General features: G+C 38.6%; 1 pseudogene; it reads right to left on the bottom strand.

Annotated features, from left to right (window-relative positions):
- Positions 1-8028: 8028 nt before the first annotated feature.
- Positions 8029-22885, bottom strand: part of LOC118573028 — a 195384-nt pseudogene continuing 180527 nt past the window's right edge.

Below are 22885 nucleotides of genomic sequence, written 5' to 3' on the forward strand. Positions count from 1 at the left end.
ACAGGGCAACAAAAAGATGTCCAGGAAGAGTCCCAGTGAGGGCCCAGCATTGATGCTGTAGCAGAGATCAGGGGCCTTTGAACCAGACCAATGATTCTTTGTGTTTAATGCCTGGATGTAAAGATGTATGGGCAAAGGGGTTTACCGTGTGACTCACTGTGTCACACTGCAGCTTCCATGATGAGATATTCCCTTTTTCTCTTAAATTTTGTTTTGTTTTATTGTGGAGAGCAGGGGAAGGGAGATGGATGGAATTGGGAGGCATGATGTGAGAGACACAAAGAATAAATAAAAAGAAAGTAAAAAAAAAAAAATCAGAAAAAAAATGGCGACTGATACAGAAGAATATTCCTAGAAAATGTTGAAAAGCTGTCAAGGAGCTTAATAAGGCACTTTCCATTAAATCTTATGAATATGTTTATTGAAAACTTGAAGTCATAAATGATTTGCAAATCATTAGAGAGGCCTTAGCGCATAGCAAAAGAGACAGAAACTTTTTCTGTGCTTGTTACACTATGTTCTGGAAAGAATGTAGGACAGAGTGACTCCAAGAAGAAAGTATCAATAATAAATTCCAGTATACCATACAAAATTCTAGCAAAGACAATATCTAAAAATTGTTTAAGGAACGCAGTAGGAAAATGTGACATTCACACTACAAAAATAAAAGGTATGCAGGAAAAAAATTGAACAAGGTATGGATTGGGTATGTGTAAAGAAAATGCAGTTTCTTTTTCCTGTGAGGAATAAAGCAGATGAACAAATGAAAGATGTGCCCTGTTGTAAAGCTACAGCAAGAAAATGGATAATTACTCATTATTTTCTCAATAGTATGACTAAGTGACATGAATTTTATCAAAATACCAGTAAGTGTTTGTTGTTTAATGAATCTGGTGAGCTGAAATTTCATCTGTAAGTGTGAAGCAGGAACAAATAGCAAAGGAAATCAAGCATGCAGAGAGTAGTGGTGTTTGGGTGGGGGTTCATATAACCTTCACGAACAAAGAGAGTGTGAGCAAAGGGAGGCCACGAAAACAGGAAAATCCCAAGAAAGTGATTAACTATATATTGCCAGTATTTATAATCTAATAGTCCCATTATTATAAACAATGAGAACAAATAATATTTGCAATGTTAAATCATGCTAAGATAATTAGCTAACTTTTTGAAAATATTTTAAACAGGATCCTAACCTCATTTCTTATTACAAAATTAATCCCCCATGCTTTAATATTACAATTTCTAAAAATAGTTTAATAGTAATTTAATCTGAGGAAAGAAAGACTTAGTGGTTTATCCTATTACTATCTATAAAGTTACATTCTTAAGGAAAAGGAAACAAATTAGAATGAAGAAAAAATAATGTGCACAAATATTTCCCTAATGGTATTAAAGGATATAAAAGAGAAAATATTTATAACACATGATGAGGATTCTGATCTTTTCATTTTATCAAAAATTCTTACAAAGCATAACAGTCTTATAGTTTAATGCATGCCTTAGTAAAGATGTCAGTAGTAGACTTCTTTATCAACTAAAGATGGTCTATGGGATATTTTTACCAGTACATGCCCAGTTGATGTAGGAATAATTAACATCTAAGGTAGAAAAAAAAATCTGGAATACATACACTTATGAGATACAGTCTTCTGGAAAATGCCACAGAAACTGTACACCGTGTTATGAATAATCACAGTACTTTCCTATTATGCAAGTAAGTAGATGTTTAACTTAGAGACCTCATTGGTTTAAAATTATATTCCTTTTCTGTTTGTGGAAGAGTGTACATATCTGTGTGCATGTGCTTACAGGTATGTGCACTTATGCATGAGCATACAAGTTCAGAGGTCAATGGTGGTGGTTGTCTTCCTCAATAACTCTTCACCTTATTTTTATTTATTTTTTTAACTTTTTATTGTTGGAGAATTTCATACACATAAATCCATACATGATTAAATCTATCCCATTTTATACTTTTCAAGCACGATCTTCTGCTGAATCTATGGGCAAGCCTCTGAGGTCTTCCTGTCTCCAATCTTCCTAACACTAGGATTACAGTTGCATCCCGCCCAGCTTCTTCTGTGAGTGCTGCAGAATAGAATTCGGGTCCTCATGTTCCCACAGCAAGCAGTTCACCCACCGCAACAGTTCTCTGTGTGAACTTTTATCTTTTATACAGATTTTACTCACTTCAACAACACCTATTAATTAATTAATTATTTTTTCCCAGCCCAATCAAGTTTCCCCTCCTCTTCTGTAAAAAAATTAATGATATTTGCTCTGAGGACATTCTTATAATGTTCACTTTTCAGAGGCAGTGAACGTCTACCCAGAATACCCAGAATTGTGTTTGTTGGTATTTTTGCTTGTTTTTACAAATTGTTTATATTATTTCATTTATTGGTAAATAGACCCCCTGCATTACAGTCTTCAAAGACAGATGAGAACTTGACATATGATATATATTGACTGATATTTACATTTGGATTTCTTTCTCTTGGTGAGGTCAAGAGTGTTTGAATAGGCTCATGCTGACGCTAATCTACAGAGCCAGAAGTAATAGGATTTTTATAGACTGAGCAGCCTTAGAATTTCACTTACCCCCAACCTTGATGAACTGTCATAATAATTGATTGTATTAAAGGAAATAAATAGCCAAATTTGCCTTGCCTTCACAATGACCCTGCTCCATCTGACACGGATGAGGAATAAGGTTACTTCACACTGCCCCATCAGGTCAAGGCTCAGGAAAAGCCTTGGCTTGTGCCTTTAATTCAATCCTGCAGTCAAGAGGCTGAACCAGCACTGTCAGTGTCTTTCTCTTTGGCGTGAGTACCAATAACCTTGCTTCACTTCCTTGTTTCTCCTCGAGAAGTCTTTTGGAAAGCACACTGCTTACTTTCAGTCGCGGAAGTTACACAGTTTAAGGAGGGAATGGTGATTACAAGCCATTAAACTCAGAAGGCCATCGGCACAGCTGACCACGGCGAGGAGGACGGACACAGCCTTCGCGTTCAGTACAGGATGATTACCGGAGCATTTTAGTGGTGTGCTGGTGAAGGAGAGGAAGAAATAGCTCTGGCAATGTGCTAAGGCAGCAAATGTCGAAAAACACACTTAGACGCGGCAGCGGCCACATTGATTATGCCAGCAATGATTTAGTGGGGGGACCTAGCACTTGCTCCTACACAAAGTGCCACCATAGGCTTTTTAAAAAGTACTCTGTTCTACTTGATACGTCCAGCTTACACCACAGAGTTGTCCCTGACATCATCACTCCATATAGGATGTGGGAAAGTACCCGGTCCCTTACAGGCGTCCTTTTCCTGTGAGCTCTGGATTCAGTGATTGTAGAAATGCCTCTTTTCCCCTTTGCCACACCCTCCGTGCCTCTCTTTTGTTTAAAACACCTTAAAACTCACCCCCTCCCAGAACCTTTCCTGATTAATTGCATCCAGTTACTTGCATTCAGCATCTTCCCGCTGTAAATGCTGCATTAAATTATATTCCTGACATGTTCATTTGAGAGGGGCTTTAAAATATAAGTATATAATCTTACTGTCAACTAGCATGGATCATAATATATATTTAGATGATAAGGGCACAGCCACCTTTATTGCTAGATTATTAACTGTCATTAGGCTAGGGCTCTTTTATTTCCTTTGTATAGCCCACGAGGATTTTTTTCCATCCGCTGAACGAAAGTGAAGTGACAAACGCTGGCCACTAGGGGGCATTCATTTCTGACCAAAAAAAGAAGGAAGGAAGGACCATGATATTCTGTGTGTTCTGCTTTGCCTTTTTCTTTGAAAAGGAAAAGTGCTACAACTTCGTTTTTGTGGTTTTTGTTTTACACTCTTGCTGGCACTGTTCTGTATGTAAAGTATTTCACAGGAGGCAAAAGGGAGGAAAGGCTCACCCCGCTCTCAGGCCAGATGCTGCTTACTTCCTTGAGAACACATAACCTAGTATCGTGATATTTGTGTACTTGACAGAGTCAAAGGCGCTCTACAATGCTAACAAGTTGTGATTGTCAGTTATGGCATTTTCTGTTGTCTCCTTCCCAGGCTTTTAGATTCTTTTAGATATCTTCTTTCTAATGGTCTCTATCTGTTGTCAAGAAACTGTTCTTTGATGGGGGATGATACCTATGCTTTTTTGTGTATATAGGGGTGAACATTTAGAATGTAGTTTGGAATTATGCTGTTTTCATAAAGTGGAGGTTATAGGTTTTCCTTCTACAGAGGAAGTTGCCCAGGTTTTCAGTACCAGGCATGGTTTTCCCTCTTGTTGAGTGGGCCTTAAGATCAATAATACGGTTTAAGTTTACTAGCAAGATATGTATGCCACTATTTCATCCTTAGGGATACTGTGCCATGCTGGTAATTGCTTTAATTAATAGATAACCAACAAGACTGTCTAAACAAGACCTGAATAAAGTTGACAATAACAGACATGCTAACAGGGAAGGGTGAAATCTCATGGAACTCCAACCCTGGATAAAGAAGTGCAGTCACATAAGGAATGCTGAGAATCTGAGAATCAGTTTTCCCCAGGGAAGAATCTCCCCATTGGTTATACAATTGTACATGGGAGGAACTGGAGGGAGAAAAGGAAGGGGAAAGCTATAATTATATTTTAAGTTCAAAAATAAAAATTTACCTGCATATATATGTATACATACATACAGAGAGAGAGACAGAGAGAGACAGAGACAGAGAGACTACATATAAACATACTATCCCTAACCCTAACCCTAATCTTTAGGATTTCAGAATAAAACTTGACCTAATGCCATCCATTGCTACTCCCTTGTTCTCCAACACTGTTGCCTATAAAATGCACAGATTTGGGTAGTGGGTAGGGTTAAAATATTTAACAGTCCATGTGGCTAATACTGTATGAGTGTTCTATTGCTGCTATAACAAAAGTCTACAGACGTGATGGTTTAAAAAGCAACAATTTGACTATCTCTCCAGTAGAACTAGGAACTTCTCCAGATACTAAAGCCGGTTTTTTCTTTCTACCTTTTCGTTGTTGTTGTTGTTTTTGTTTGTTTTTTGTTTTTCGAGACAAGGTTTCTCGGTGTAGCTTTATGCCTTTCCTGAAACTCGTTTTCTGGAACTTGTTTTCTAGACCAGGCTGTCCTTGAACTCACAGAGATGCACCTGGCTCTGCCTCCCGAGTGCTGGGATTAAAGGCGTGCGCCACCCCCACCTGGCATAGAATCATAATTTTTGCATTCTTTGGCTCCTGGCTCTTTTCTTCAAAGTTGGCAGAGTTGCATCCCACTTTAATTACCACATCGCCCTCTTCTGCTCTTTACAGCCCAATCTCTCTCTCTCTCCCTTTTGTGAGGGAGCTGTTGTTATACTTCACAGCCACCCACACTACACAGGCTAATTTCCCCCCTTCTCGATCCTTAATATAATCACACCTACAAAGTCCACTTCACCATCAGATGCTCATATTTTCACACGCCAAGATTTAAGATGCCAGGGTCGTTATACAGCCTGCCATTCAGAACTTTCAGTACATTTGGAACATTCAATACAGCCATGCTGCACTTTACTGTAGTTAGATTTTCCTGCCTGGCCCAATCAGGACAAATCCCTCTTACCTGCCAGTCCCACAGTCGCTCAGACCCAACCAAGAAAGCACACAGAAACTTACATTGTTTACAAACTGTATGGCTGTGGCAGGCTTCTTGTTATCTACTTTTTCTATCTTAAATTAACCCATTTCTGCTTATCTATACTTTGCCACGTGGCTTGTGGCTTACCAGTGTCTTTACATGTTGCTTCTCATGGCGGCGGCTGGCGGTGTCTCTCTCCAGCCTTCTACTTCCCAGAATTCTCTTCTCTCTTGTCCCGCCTATACTTCCTGCCTGGCCACTGGCCAATCAGAACTTTATTTTCACAGAGCGATATCCACAGCACTTTACTGCCCTCCTTTTAACTTGTAAATAATTACAGCTGATTTGGGACATTATTGTGGTGATATTGGCAGGTTTGTAGGCACCTGGTAGCATTCTGGGTTGTTCTAAACTGGAAAATTGAATCCGCCTGAGCCACATAGATGGAATCAAGCCAAGTGTGGCGGCTTTGTAGTAGAAAAGAATTTAAGGACTAATCAGTTCATAAAGCGAGAAACAGAGTTTGAGCTTTATTAATGTATTTAACTATAGACTCAAGCATGAGGATTAAGAGAAAGAGAGGCACCTAAAAGGAATTACAGAGGAGTATCAGAAAGTAGGCGCTATCCATGTATGAGTATGGGCTCCTCAAAGGAGAGTACCGGGGCATTGGTTTTTATAATACCCATGTATAGAACTTTGGTGGATTGTGATGTTACTATCATCAAGGCATTGCTAAGGAACCTAAATGAGATGATTGGGCAGTTTCTGGGGGATATCTGATAGGATCTCCAGGAAGTGGAAATATAGCATATCCTACAGCTAACAAATTTAATATGCCTGGAGAAAGCAGTGAGGTTTATCCGAAGCCATACACATTCAAGCCTTAAGTCTGGCTTACTGCTAATTTAACATAAAATAGCTATATATAAAAAGAATATTATTTCTAAGTTAGTAACCTTAACAGAAATGTTGATCGTGCTAGATAGAATTCGCGTCCCTCAGCTAGTAAAAATTTTCAGTGAGATTCCAGGATAAGGAGTTAGTTCTCTTCCATTATCACGTCTCCATAATTTCCTTATCTTTTTGTCCTATCTTGAGAGAATATATGACGAAAGGATGTGCTTCTGAGGGGAAAAAAAGAGAAACGAACAAGGAGAGTTTAGTAGCTCAAATGGGCCCTCTGTACAAAGGGTTGTGACTATTATGTCACACATGGCTCATCTGCACAATGTGGGCTTTCTCATACTGGCTCCATCTGTTGCAACTAGTTCTAAATACAAAATCATGTGTTAAGTTCATCAACATCTTAAACCTTGGTGCGTACTTCAATGTTGTAATGCCGTATGTCACCTTCAGATGCCCTGGAGTGCCCCAGAACCTGTACCAATGGAGCACAATGGACACAGTGCTCTCAGCTGGATTTCCAGTCTGCCTTTTTGACAATCTTTTTTCTTTTCTTTCTTTCTTTTTTATTTGATTCATTAAATTTGCAGCTGTTTTGGTAAGGTCTTATAAGCTTCACTTTCTACTCTACTCTCCTTCAGTGGAGTAGTTGGGAGTTACATTTTTTTTTTAAAAGCCTAATCTTTTTTTTTTTTAAGATTTGTTTATTTATTTATTATGTATACAGGGTTCTGCCTGCATGGATGCCTGCATGCCAGAAGAGGGCACCAGATCTCATTGTAAGTGGTTGTGAATCACCATGTGGTTGCTGGGAAATGCAGGACCTCTGGAAGAGCAGTCAGTGCTCTTAACCTCTGAGCCATTTCTCCAACCCCGGGAGAAACATTTTTTGTTCAGAGAGATGGAGGCTACCTTTTAAGAACCTTCAAACCACCCTACTTAAGTAGCTGCAGAAAGAAGCTGGGGTATGCTAAAAGTATAAAAACAGATAGTGCTCAGTACTCACTAAAACACACAAAGAAAACATTTAGCACCTACCTATAAAAAGAGTAATAGGAAAATTTCTTTCTTTTTTTTTTCTTTTGCCAGAGCTGAGGACTGAACGCAGGGCCTTGCAATTGCTAGGCAAGCGCTCTACCACTGAGCTAAATCCCCAATTCCATCTCTGTGTTAGAAGATGGCACTACTGTTGATCTAAAATTTAAACTATGTAAAAGAGAAAAGGGAGGAGATAGAAGTTGAGCCAAATACCCAGAACTCTCTAGTCTTTAAAATGAGAAACATGAAAATGCTCTGTTTGAACAGCACAAGTACATAATTTCGAGATGCATAAAGCGAGAAACTTGTTGACTACTGTGGAGGCTGTAAGTACAAACCTGCACAAGACAACAGGCAGATTAGCTCACCAAAGTGCCAAGAAACTCTGCGCTGTTATTTTTTCCTAGTTTTTGAAAATGTTAGAATTTAATATACCTTCCCGGGCAGCTTCAAGCCACCAGGACCCAGACGCCTCCAACACCCTTCATCTCCTCAGCTTTTCTACTGAAGAGTTTGGCCCTCACAATGACAGGCCACTTAGGGAGCTTTCCCTTTCCCAGAACATTGCAGTAGCCCAATCGCACTACATCAAGGATGGGAGCAGCTACAGTCTTTTGTTGTTGTTGTTGTTGTTGTTCTTTTGTAGCATCAACCAATATCTGCTCACTGACCAGTGTCCCCAATTTATCCAGCTTGACAGTTGGGCAGGAGCTCCGGTTCCTCTTTAAGTGGTAATGCCTCATTCCAACATTCCCAAACTAACTCAGATTGTATTTGTCGAAGTTGATCCTGTGATGATGCATGCCTCCAGCATTCCCCCGGGATACCCGGGGGCTTGTCATGCTTACTGATGTGGCAGTGGCCATTGCTTCTGTGGCTCTGGGGTTTGCAGGTCTTCCTTAGTCTAATGGCATGGTGGCAGTCAAAAGGAAAACGAAAGCCTATATCTTTGCCTCATGAGTTATATAACTACATAGGGCTAGCTGTCACCTGCTACGGTTGCATTGGTATGTAAGTTTATTTCCTTCAGCAAATTAAAGATTTGACTCTAGTGACATGTACATTTTAATGGATGACTGAAAGCATAGGTATTGATTATGTGGTGAACTTCCAGGGAGCTAAATTTTTTGTTTACTAAAATCTCAGCATCTATAATTAATTAAATAAATCCAAGTCGATCTAAAAGTTTATTCCAGGGTGAGAAGAGTATTATTATATGCTTTTAAAATTTATTGTATATAGAAATACTGTGAGACTCCTAGGAAACACAGTCTTACAGCAAACTCTCTGTTCCTCTGGCTCTTATAATCTTTCTATCCTCTCTTCTCCAATAGACTCTGAGCCTTAAGTGTGGGAATTGTGTTGTAGATATAGCTACTGGGATTGTGATTCACATTCCTGCCTTTTAGTTGGTTGTGGCTTTTTTGTAATGGTCTTTGTTTGTTGCAAAAAGAGATTTCATTGATGCAAAGGTGAGGACAACCCTGATGTGTGGCTATAAGGGCAAGTATTTAGAATGTAGTTAGGGATTATGTGGGGTTAGTAAATTATTAGTTGTAGATTCTTCTCCAAGATCCATAACTTCATTAGCCCTGGGTAGTTGGCTAAGTTTCTGGTACCAGACACAATTGCCCTTCTGTTGAGCAGGTATGTCCAATTAGACAGCTATTGGTTATGGCCAACATAAGCATGCCACCACTGAACCCTTGGGATTATTATGCTATGCTGGTCCTTAAACTTGTCCTTAAAAAGACATAGCATAACAATATTTGCCATAGCAGGGTAGGACTGTGGAGTGCTGTGCTCTGCAAGCTTACATGGGACGTTCTGGCACCATGAAAGCTAGTCCTCAGAAAGGAGGCATTCAGGTCAGTTCCAACTCAGGCACCTCTGGGGCTGTGTCTGAAGTGCATGGTGTCTCCAGCAACAGGGAGGAATTTAAGACCTCTGGGGTGGGAATGGACAACCAAGAGCAATAGCAGTAGCATGGAATGTTTGGGGGGCTCTGGGACAACCCTGACCAACAACTGAAAAGAGAGCTTTTTGCGGCTCTTGTTAGTCCTTGGCTCTTGCATTTTTAGTACCGATCAGAAATTCTAATTTAAACTATGTATGCATGCATATTTATATACCAACTTACATGCCTTATAGGTATTTTTAGGTAGATAATTAATGGTAGAGTTTCTCATGCCTTTTTCTGACATCCCTACTGTAATAATTTCACCCTCTTCCCTTCTTCTTTTGTATTTGTCTCCCCTCCTCCTCCGTAATTAAGCCCACCCCCTCCTTTCTGATTTCCCCCAATCAGATCACTTGTACCCTGCTATTCTGCTCTCTCCTGCTCCCCCCACCCCCAGCAACTGTCTCTTTCTGCTTTCCTGGTTGACATACCCACTGACACTCCATTGAAGAAAAGTGTTTTCCACTTCCCATTTGCAGTTGCAAATAGCTCCTCAAGGAGATGTGGAGCTATCTAAACTTCCTGTTTTGGTGCTGGGATTTTGTCTGGTTTCAAGCTATGCAGGTCCTGTGCATGCTGGCACAGTCTCTGTAAGTTCATATATGTGTGGACTTCCTGTTTGATTAGCACCACTTTCTAAAGCAAGCCCCACTTTTAAGGCAGATAAAAGAAATCAGCTTCCAGTCCCTTGACCCTCCAAAACCTACTGAATCCTATGGCAACCTTGCATAAGAGGAAGTCCCAGCAATGTAATCTGGTTTCTCCAATCTACTAAATTCAAATATGCCACACAAAAATATTCTGAATGTCAACATCTGAATTGTTAAAATCATAAAATTTCCATTTAAAATTCCTACTTCAGCATTTGAGGTACTAATAGGTTCTTTGGTGGTGTGTCCCTTGTTGGATCTGTTTTAGCAGATCTAACAATTAAGTATATGATAGGATTAAATGAAACATGAGTATCAAGACTTCAACCCTCATCAGATGGCACAGTTTGATATAAATGTAATAAAAATTTCAAGTTTAGTTATCAGTGTATTTCCTAGCCAAACTGATATATCTGTGTGGGATTCATCAAGAATGTAAGATAAGTGATGAGCATGATTTATTCTTTGAAGCAGATGGAGTTACCTGGAGACAATGTAAGAAAAAAATAGCTTAAAGTTAAAAAAAAAAGAAAAGAAAGTATGACCCTCTCTCCTATTGCTTTGTAGCTATTCCATTAAAAGCTCAAAGGGGGTAGACCATGCAGTAGCAAGGTAGAGTTTTGTATCTTTGATATTATCCTATAATAAATGATGTAAACTTTCCAAATTATTTTTGTCATTTAAGCTTTCAGGAAAATATGTGAAAAATACAGGGTTACTTTGAGTTCTATTCTTCTTTAGTATTGTATAGAGTATCAACAGGATTTTCTGATGTCCTTGGTGTAGAAAATAAGACTGGACAGTTTTAACATTCAGAAGCTGACTGACTCTAGGGAAACACATCAGAAATGAATTGTACCTGCTGCAAGGATTTTAAAGGACTTTGCTTCTGTTAGTATCCCAAAGCTTTGCTTCTTGACTAGAGCAGTTTGGCTTGACTCTGTAAGCTTGTGTCGAACAAACTGGGACAAACTTTATATAACAGGAGGAAAGTGTTTTATTTGGAGTGTTGCACAAAGCACAGTTAGTTCTCTGGCTGCTGCAGCCTCCTGTCTTCTCACCAAAGGCACTTTTGATCATTATAGTAATTAGACAAGGCTGCTAGGTGCTCCACTCAACTTCCTTCTTTCCTTTCTTTTGCAGATGTTCCTCACAAATGTCCGATAGAAAATAACATATTGGTTTCAGAAAATGTGAAACATTTTCTTATTCCCAAATCCCTACTTTTTCTTTTTAAAAAATATTGCCATTATTATTTTTAACCTTGATTTTTTTTAGTGTGTGTGTGTATGTGTGTGTGTGTGTGTGTGTGTGTGTGTGTGTGTGTGTGTGTGTGTGTGTAGAGGAGGGTATGGGCATGACATATGCAGAGATCAGATGACAACTTGCAAGTATCTATTTTCTCCTTCTGCCAGATGGGTTCTGTGGATGGAACTCAGATCATCAGTCTTAATGGTAAGCATCTTTGTCCATGAGCCATCTTTCTGGCCCCTTACTCCCTGTCCCTGCCACCAGGACCTTTAAACATGATCATTCTGATTAGATACAGCATGTGTTGGCGAGGGATCCCAAAGTTTCATCTCTATCTGAGAGCTATTGGAAATTGATGGCTATTGGGGGAGGGAGAGTCAAGATTTTTGTTTTGTTTTGTTTTTTAAAATAGCTCTTGATAGGTTGCCCATGTTCCAGCAGCTTGCTTTTGAAACCATACCTAGAAGTTTACAAATTGAAGCAATTGTGAAGTAATTAGCTATACAGATTAAGTGTAACAGGCATAAATTTTCAGGATAGTTTAAATTTGAGAATTGTTTAATATTGATAATATAAACAGGACATACTTTTTTAAAAAAATGTTTTAATTACATTAGAAGTGTTCATTTGTAAGTGAGAAAATAGTGACCCAAGTATGATGTCCTAATCATTATTTGTCAAACCAAACATCTATAGAATAAGGAAAGATAATTGTCTCCAACAATGCTAATCAGAATCAAAGTTCTGTGCTGAATAAATTCTTTAGATTACATCATCAATTTAGTAATCTGAATATTTTTAATGCTAGTCTCAATTAGACTTTATTGTTAACATCAACATTCATTCTTTTCTTATTTAATAATGGGCTCCATGAAGAAGAAGATTGTCTACAGAAGCTGTATAGTTGCTTCACCAAAAAAAAAAAAAAAAAAAAAATTAACATAGTCCTGGTGAAGGGACATCTGCTTCATTCTACATAGTGGTGGAAGTCAGGGACAGGAAGAATCAAGCCAGAGAGCAAAAAGAAACATGATTTAAAGAATGATGACGAGTTTTTAGTTTTTAATTATCTTTCTGAAAAACATGTTATTATCTGACTAAGCATGTAAGTGGACAAAATTGAAGCTAGGTTGTTCTGAAGTTGAGCTCTGTGGTTAGTAGCTAGTGTAAGTGGTTCATCCGAATGCAAAACTCCTGCTCAAGGCCGATGCTTTCCCCCTAATATGCCCATTTCCTTTTATAATTGAACAGGGCTTTGGGTCCTGCATGTGGAGCAAATGAGAGCATTTTCCCTGTGGTATCTCTTGTGCCTCGTATTATCCACTCGAGGCATGCAGTAAAGGTCCAGAGCATGCAGCTGAATGATCACATCAGCTGTGTTTTATATCCATAAATACCACAGGACAAACTGTATCACACATTTTATGCTCAATGTGGCTAATTGAATTCAAAATAGACTCACGAATCTTAGCTGAAATACATTTATTTCCCAAGTAAAAGCTGAAACCGAAATTTGATAGACTCAACCTAATTTTTCTTGCAGTTTATTTGGGTGACAAGAAATAAGTCCCTCAGCCTTACTTTATTTGTGAAGAGCTTTGAAGATGACAGAGGTTGAATCCCCTGCCCTCCTTGCTACTTTTGAAAACAGTACACGTTATAGTTACTATAGAAATGTGATTTGAGAGAAGACCCAGTCTCATAAATTGATGGGCACAGTTATCAAAATAGGCTGGGATTAAATTGCAGTGTATCTTTATGTTAATGGAAATGCAAGTGTTTATATGTCAAAAGACAACTGGATTGACTTTCATATTACCATATAGAACATTCTATTATGGTTCCCATCCATATAGCACATCAGAATTTTATTTATTCTACAAGTTCCTGATGTTTGCTTAGTGAATCTCTTCTCTAAGGATTTAGTCTTTAAGCATTTGTTTGAAACACTTGTTTTCCAATCTGTTTGCTATACTTTGGGTCCTTTTGTCATTAATTAACTATATCTACACTTTTCAGTTCCTGAAATATAGTACCTGGGACGTTATCTTCATTCTCTAGTCGCATAATAAAATAGCTTGCCTCGTTTTCCCTGCAAAACAATATTGAGTGCTGAGGCTTGATTTTCTATCTTGTTCTGCTCCATTGTCTAATAATATGATAAACTTCTTATAAACTTCTTCCAGCCTTAAGATAAGATGGAAGAAAAATGAAAGGTCTGGAATCATGAGAACACTTGGGAGTATTAAAAAAAAAGCCATGTCAGAATTGGGATTTTAAAACACAGATTGAAAGGGCTTAGCTCTGTTGAAGAACAGAGCCAAATAAACACTATTCAAGGGAAATACAGAAACACCATGTGAAATATGTGCTGTGACTCCTAGGGAAGATGCTTTCTGAATTTGAGGAACTTGACAGGTTTTATCCTCTTCTTCTATTGTGAGCAGGGTCAGTCATGAGAGAAGCATCCTGTCTTTGTTCTTTCCGATTTGATTTTGTTGTCTAAAATCTCTTCACTTAACACAATTCAGATGAAAATATTCTAAAAATCATGAGGAAGAAGATTCTGTCTGTCCATCAACACTTCTATTCAACACCCAATATATCAGCTTATACTTACTTGAAATACAATCCTCCACTTCTGGGAGGTATAATCTTGAAATTTCACTTGAATTTCAAACATATTTGCTCTTCCAATTTAGAAAGGTCCAAAATAGTGGGCTCTGTTCATGTACCAAAATAATCCTAAACTCATCAATACCCTCGGGGCTACACAATACTTTCTTTTTTCCTCTTGTATTGCCCATTATCACAATCTTCTTTTTACTCCTCTTTCCCCCCTTTCACGTTTTAAGGTTCTCTCACTTGTTCTCAGAGTTAGCCACTCACTTCCTTTCCTCTGTACCTGCTGCTTGGACATTCACTCTTCTCAATTACACATTGCTGAAGAATCAGCACAAGGTGCAACCCTACAAACTGCAGAAGTCAGAAGGGCAAGGCAGGTTTGTGGCAAGCCTAGACTACATAGGGAAACAAAACAAAAACATCACAAAATTTTTAAAAATGCGTAAGAAAATACAGATCGTTCTGTATTTGGCACCATTCAACTGTATGATGGTATAGAGTGAAAGAATGTCCATTTTCACCTTCTGTACATCCTGTACAATGATCTTCACTGATGCCCATCAGAGGGAAGAAGGCATTTATTTGCTCAAATCATAGAGACTATAGTATATTGTACTTGTAATCTGTGATGTTAGTAGGATAAATGCACTAAAAACATTTTAGATTTACCCTAGAAATCCATTGGAAATCAAGTAGCATCAGAAATAAAATAATATAATTTGGTTAGGGTGAAGCCAAAATAATTGACATCATTTAAGTCAATTTTGTCATGAAGTTGTCTAGGTGATATGTGTGTTCATATAATCATGCATGTTCACATTATATTGTTATTGAATGAGTTAAATGTAAACAGAAAATCCATGAATAAAGGGGGAACGCTGGAGAGATGGCTCATCAGTTAAGAGTGAGTACTGCTCTTGAAGAGGACCAAGGTTCAGCTCCCGGCACCCATACTTTGTGAATGACAGCAGTCTGTGACCCCAGTTCCAGAGAGATAGAAAACTTCTGGTCTCTGAGGGCACTGCATGCGTATGTTCCTGCAACATGACATACATGCAAATGTGGTGGTATTGTGTTCCCCAAAATATTGTGCACCCTAATAAATTTATCTGGGGTCAGAGAACAGACAGCCACTAGATACAGAGGCTAGAAAATGGTGGCACTCACACCTTTAATCCTAGCATTTCAGAGACAGAAATCCCTCTGGATCTCTGTGAGTTTCAAGGCCACATTGGAAACAGCCAGTCATGGTGACTCATGCCTTTAATCCCAAGAAATGAGCCTTTAATCCCAGGGAGTGATGGCAGAAAGTAGAAAGATATATAAGGCATGAAGACGAGAAACTAGAAGCATTTGGCTGGTTAAGCTTTTAGGATATGAGCAATAGTTCAGCTGAGACCCATTCGGATGAGGACACAGAAGCATCCAGTCTGAGAAGACATGATCAGCTAAGGAACTGGTGAGGTGAGTTAGCTGTGTCTTGTTATGTCTCTCTCATCTTCCAATGGTCATCCCAATAACTGGCCCCAGGTTTAATTTTATTGATAAGAACTTTTAAGATTCCTGCTACATGCAATTGAAAATAAAAGTAAACCTTTAAAAACTCTGTCTTAGAATTTATACTGGGCATAGTTGCACATGTCAATTAATCCCAGCACTCAGGAGGCAGAGGCAGGTAAGTCTCTGAATTCAAGGCTGACCTCATTGTATAGCAAGGCCCAGACCACTAAGGGATACACTCTGTCTCAAGATTTCAGAGTAATAAGTTTTTATCAGAATTTTGAAGTACCATGTGGTGAGGCTGGAAAGAGGCATTTATACATAGTAAAGAAAGCACATACAAAAGGTCCCTTTTTTCTCTGTGTAATATGTTTTGTCCTCCATACTTGTGAATTTTCTAAGACACACATTATCAAATTATACTCACAGAATAACTCTGGATTATCAATTGTTCTTTTTATTTTTGAATAAGAATGAGCTAGCTGGGCACATCTTTAATCCCAACATTAGGGAGACAGAGGCAGGTGCACCTCTGTGAGTTGGAGGCTAGCCTGGTCTACAAAGTGAGTTCCTGAACAGCTATGGCTACAGAGAAACCCTGTATCAAAAAAAGAAAGAAATAAAAAGGAAGGAAGGAAGGAAGAAAGGAAGGAAGGAAGGAAGGAAGAAAGAAAAGAAAGGAAGAAAGAAAAGAATGAGCTGGGCAATGGTAGCCCATGCCTTTTTAATTCTAACACTTGGAAGGCAGAGGCAGGTGAATCTCTGAGTTTGAGGCTAACCTGGTCTACAAAGCTAGTTCCAGAACAGCCAGGCTACAGAGAGAAACCCTGTCTTGATAGATAGATAGATAGATAGATAGATAGATAGATAGATAGATAGATAGATAGATAGACAGACAAAAATAATCTAAGAATGCCAAGACACTTTGCTAAATCTCATAAAAAAGACCAAAGGATAATGTAATTGTTATGGTTTAGAGATGTTTTGACCATGGCTCCCAGAAACTCATCTGGAAACTCAGCCCTCAGGGTGGTAATATTCAGTGGTAGAACTTTTCAGAATGGAGGCTTCATGAAAAGTGTTAGGATTTTGGTCATGCTGCTCTTGGAAGGGATCATGTTTTTTACATGGCATCCCAGTTTCGATAAATCTGGATTATCATGTGAAGAACATGCCTGTGTCAGAATCTCTTTAGATTCTTGTGTCATGATAATACTCTGTGCATGTGTCTGCCATTGTGATACCATCTAGCATGAATCCCCTGCCAGAAACCAGACACAAATTGAGACAGAATAAGCTTTTCTCTATTTTTCTTTGAAATATTTTTTCATACAATATATTTTGATGATTTTGCCTCCTTTGACTCCTTCCAGATTCTACCCTCTTCCCTACCCAGTCAAATTTATGTACTCTCTTTCTCTAGTTCATAAAAACCACAAAAAGTCAAAAATAAAAATTAAATTAAACAAACTAAGATAAAGAATGCCAAAACAAAAAAAAATATGCAAAAAATAGCCAACAAACCAACTATGGAGTTAGTTTCATGTTGACCAACAAGTACTCCTGGGCATGGGGCTTGTCCTAGAGTGTGGTTGATATACCCAGTGACACTCCACTGCAGAAAACTGATTTTACCTTTGACAGTAGGTATCAATTGCAAAAGCTTTTTGGTTGAGAATGTGAACCTTTGTCCTATCTTCCCCTCTTTGTGCTGAAACCCTGTATCGCTTGTACCTGTGTGGACCTTGTGTAAGCTGCCACAGTTCCTATGAGTTCATCTGTGCATCACTCCTGTTGTGTATGTGTGGGAGACAAGCCCCTACAATTATTTACCCCAGAACTCTTGAGGAATGAGGGATAAGAGACTCAGAAATAAAGGGAGAGAGAAAAAACACAGGATAGACTCAGCAGGCCTAGATCCTTATCTAAATGGTCCCAGAACTTTATTCCAAAGGTCTATTTATAACAATGCCAAGAGGTGGAGCAAAAGACCTCCCCCTTGCTAGTTAGATCCTTACAAACACCTGGTACCCAGGCCTGTGGTCCAATCAACCTCTTATGCAGTCCTGCTGGGAACAGCCACTAGGAAACTTAGTGGGCTTCAACATGTATGGAAGACACCATTTCCTTGGAGTTACCCTTCTCTCTCGCTCTCAGAATCCTTCTTCCCCTCTTATACATAGATCCCTGAGCCTCAGGGGAGGGGTTTGCTGTAGCATGAAACTTAAAAAGTCTTATTAATAAAAACAAACCTGGAGCCAGGTATTGGGGTGAATCCTGGAAGACCAGAGAAGCAGAACAAGCCACAGCCATCTCACCTCGCCAATTCCTCAGCTGATCCAGTTTCCTAAGGCTGGAAGTCTCTGAGTCCTCATCCAGAATGAGTCTCAGCTGAACTGCTGCCCAAAAGCCTAAAAGCTTAACCAGCCAGTTCCTGGTTTTCATGCCTTATATACCTTTCTGCTTTCTGCCATCACTTCCTGAGATTAAAGGCTCACTTCATGGGATTAAAGGCTTGAGTCACTATGCCTGGCTGTTTCCTGTGTGGCTTTAAACTCACAGAGATCTGGATGCATCTCTGCCTCCCAAGTGATAGGATTAAGGGCATGTGCTACCATTGCCTAACCTCTATGTTTAATATTGTGGCTGTTCTGTTCTCTCACCTCAGATAAGTTTATTAGAGTGTACAATATTTTGGGGAAAACAATATCACCACAATTTGCTAAAGATCATTTTGGACTGGGTGCTCCAAAGACTTTTATTGTCTGCACATTGTCTATTTGCAGGTCTCTGTATCAATTCCCAACTACTGTAAGAGGAGGCTTTTTTGATGTATGTTGATAAAGGCACTAGTCTATGGGTATAGCAATATGTCATTAGAAATAATTTTATTGCTCTGTTTCCTTAGCAGAAATATTGTTTTTTTTTTCCTATAGACTCATGATATACTTAGTCTCAGGTTCTTGTCCACTTTATCCTTGTCATGTATATGTTCTATCTCATAGAGTGGGGATTAAATCAAATGAAAAATGGTTGGTTATTTCCTTAACATTCTTTGTCTTTATCATGCCAGTAGATCTCATATGTGGGTCACTCACTATTATAGGCTACAGGGTTTGTAGCTGGTTGATACCGAGAATTATTTTTTCTCTTCAAGTAACATGCAGAGTACCCTCCAGCACCATGAATACTAATTACTAAAGGTGAAGCTTCTGGTTGGGCACCAGCTCAGCTTTTCCATGTTCAGTAGTGTATTTAAGTATTGTCTTTGGCAATAGGGTCTTACCATCAACTTTGAGGATGTTTATGGCAGTAAGAATGGACCAAGACAAACATCACATATTGTCACCCATCTGTGATTCTTAGCTTTCAGATGTGAGTATATTACATGCAGTAGTTGCCAAAACCAGCAAAAGGGGATGGAGGAGCAATTGAAAAGGAAATCGCAAGGTTCAGGAGCTATGGAGAAGGCTATAGGAAAAATAGCATAGGGGCTTTAATTAAAGAGAGGACCGTGTCTCAATCAGTGTTCTAGTGCTGTAGAGAGGTGCCATGACCACAGCAACTCACGTAAATAAAAACATTTGTTTGGGGACTGCCTACATTTTCAGAGGTTTCGTTCATTACCATCATGATGGGAAGCCTGGTGGCACACAGGTAGACATAGTGCTGGAGAAATAACTGAGACTTCTATATCCAGATCTGCTGGTAGCTGGAAGAGAGGGAAACTCGGGCTTGGCATGGGCTTTTGAAACCTCAAAACTCACCCCCAGTGACATGCTTCCAACAACAAGGCCACACCTCCTAATTATTTCAAACAGTACCATTCTCTGATGACCAAGCATTCAAGTCTAAGAGCCTATGTGGGCCATTCCTATTTAAGCCACCATGTAGAGGGAGGGAAACTAAAGAAAGGGAGAAGAGAGTAAAACAACAGTAAGGTTGTCTGAAAAGGTCATGTCTTCATATTACTGTAATCTGTCTGTCTGTCTATCTATCTACCTACCTATCTATTATCTATCCATCCAACCACCTATCTATCTATCTATCTCTCATCTATATATCCATCTATCCATCCATCCATCTATCTATCTATCTATCTATCTCTCATCTATATATCCATCCATCCATCCATCCATCCATCCATCTATCATCTATGTATGTATGTATGTATGTATGTATGTATGTATGTATGTGTCTATCTATCTATCTATCTATCTATCTATCTACCTATCTGTTATCTATCCATTTATCTATCTATCTATCTATCTATCTATCATCTATCCATCCATCCATCCATCCATCATGTATGTATGTGTCTATCTATCTATCTGTCTATCTACCTACCTATCTGTTATCTATCTATCTATCTATCTATCTATCTATCTATCTATCATCTATCCATCCATTCATCTATCATGTATGTATGTATGTATGATGTATGTATGTATGTATGTATCTATCTATCTATCTATCTATCTATCTATCTATCTATCATCTGTCTATCTCAATACATAAAAGTCTGTGTACACATGTATAGTTTAAATAGAATTTTCCCATCTCTGCTGACAGTGTTCTTCTTGAGAACCATATACCACCTAACAGAAATTCCAACCCCAGGCCTGAGAAGTCCTCTTTAATGTGGTTGTGCAGGGATGTCCAAGAGACTCCCAGAATATTTTAGGTTATTGTTGTTGCCTTCTATCTGAGGTAAAGGGTTAGTCTGCATTGCTGACTTTGGACATCCAACCCAGAAGACATGAAGTGTATCTGATCTGACAGCTTCTTCCCTGAGGACTAGTTTCATGATACCAGAAGGAATCATGCAAGCTTCCAAGGGAGGGAGGCAAACAGTAGTCCTACCTGGCTATGGCACTTGTAAAACACCACAACAACCAGGATGGCACAATTACCCTAATGGTGAGATAGTGGCATGTATATCTTGGTGGTAACTAACAGCTCTCCAACACAGAAATAAAACCTGTAGGGCACTGAGTTGACTATAAAAATAGCAAAACATCAATTCTACTTATCTTTTTATTAGATTTATCAAAACATCTATCCTGACAATGTGACAGGAAAAGGAAGGTCTGCATATTGCAATGTAATTCTTTTCTGTGTATGTTTTTTGAGACAGGATTTCTTTTCATAGCCCTAGCTGTCCTGGAACTCATTCTGTAGAATAGGCTGTCCTCAAACTCATAGAGATCCACCTATCTCCTGAGGGCTGGGATTAAAGGTGTGGGCCACCACTGCTGGGCTATATTTTTGTTTATTTTTTATTTTTTTAGGGAGGAAAGGATATATTTGGCTTGCACTTCCACATACACAACACATCCTAGTTGGTCACTGAAGGAAGTCAGGACAGAAACCCAAACAGGGCAGGATCCTGAAGGTAAGAGCTAATGGAGAGGCCATGGAGGGGTGCAGCTTACTTGTCTACTCATCATGGCTTGCTCAGCCTGCTTTCTTAAACCATCAAGACCACCAGCCCATGGATAGTACTATCCACATTGGCCCTCCCCCATCAATCACTAATTAAGAAATTTCCTACAGGCTTGCCTACAGTCAGTCTTTGCTTTTTTTCTTATAGAAATGAAACTTGAACATTTATGTAAAATGTAGATTGTCAGAAGAGTCTCCATGTATACCCCTTTCTGATTGGCAGTTAATGATTTATGAAACTTTATTAAAGAGATTGTAAGAAGAGCCACCCAAAGGAATTCTTAGGCCAGATTATGTGACTGGATCAAATCTTTGAAGTCATTCGACAAGAGATGTAGCAGGGGTGTGGATCTGGGGGAGAAGGGAGGTGGGGGAAGAGTGAGAGGAGAGGAGGGGGAGGAAATGGCAGTCGGGATGTAGTATATGAAAGAATAAAAAGATAACATTAAAATGCATAACAGAAATATAAAGTTAATGTCTAATATTAGTCTGTACCTGGATTTCAGTCCAGTAAGACAAGAGATGTGAATGAAAAAAGGTAACATTATAATTCTTATTTATCTAATCTCCACTATTGTTCTAGCCATAGTATTAGCTAAATATCAGTAGGTACACACACACACACACACACACACACACAAAACTAGCAATTATTTCTTTCCACTTCTATGACTTTTGGAAAACAAGCAAAATACCTAGGATCAAACATCCAGTGGATGTTAGGAATAGAGATATCAGGAGTGGAGCTAACAACTGGAATTTTGAGGTGATATATATATATATATATATATATATATATGTATATATATGTATATATATATGTATGTATGTATGTATATGTATATATGATGATCTTGAATATGTATTCACTACAGAAATATGCTCAAGATCATTAAACTCTTCTATTTGAAAGTAATGAATGTTCTTCTATATAAATTGGATCTCAGCAGTCCTAACACCATCAACAGAATTATAATCTCTCTCTTGTGCATGAGAACTATTTTTAGTTGACTAAAACCATATCACTTCCCTGTCTTAAACACACTTCCACACCATCCTTCATCTAGGGTTATATGGATATTCTAATGAAACTGGCCTGTCTATTGTTCTCCATACTGGAATTCTGTGAAATTCATTTCTGTATTGTGCTCCCTAAATGAGCATTTCAGTAAATTGTCACACTTCAATAAATTGACATTTCTTTTGAGGACAATTTCTCCTAAGTCTCCTGAGCCTATTTCTACTCTCTGTGCATTTTTTTTCTGCTTTATTCTGTTTTTAGACATCATTGAATTTTCTCTTTGCTATCAAAATTGTTTTTATAGCATGTCTGAGCCTCTACCTGTCATCATTCCAATCATATAGTTTTGTCAGGTTAATATTCTCAGGCAAACGCTATAGGTATGAGCCTGGTTATGGTATTTATTAGATGTATATCTCAAGAAATTTAATCTCTATTAGATTTCTCTTTCAAAAAATTCATTCATCCATTTAGTGAATAAATTTTTATTAAACATTCATTGATTGGCAGTGGATCTAGGTCCTTCAGTGATGGGACCAGATCTCTGTTTTTGCAGAGATTACATTCTAGTGATGAGAGGCAAAGATGAAACAAGTATAAAATAAGACCAACAATTTTAGATGCTTGTTAAGTTCTCTGGAGAAAGTATATTGGGATAGGGTTATATAAAATGCTTAGGTAGTTTGAGTAAAGAGAACCTGTTTAATTAGTTTAGATTTAGTAAGTAGTCAAAAAGCTCTCCTGATATTTTCAGTGAGATCCATTAAAAGAATATGCTTGTTGTATTGCAGTTGTAAGCAGATGGGGGCGGACTCACTCTAGGGGAGATAGCAAACACAAATGTCTTGAGGTGA

The sequence above is a fragment of the Onychomys torridus genome, chromosome 23 (genome assembly GCF_903995425.1).
Source record: "Onychomys torridus chromosome 23, mOncTor1.1, whole genome shotgun sequence".
Taxonomy (NCBI): domain Eukaryota; kingdom Metazoa; phylum Chordata; class Mammalia; order Rodentia; family Cricetidae; genus Onychomys; species Onychomys torridus.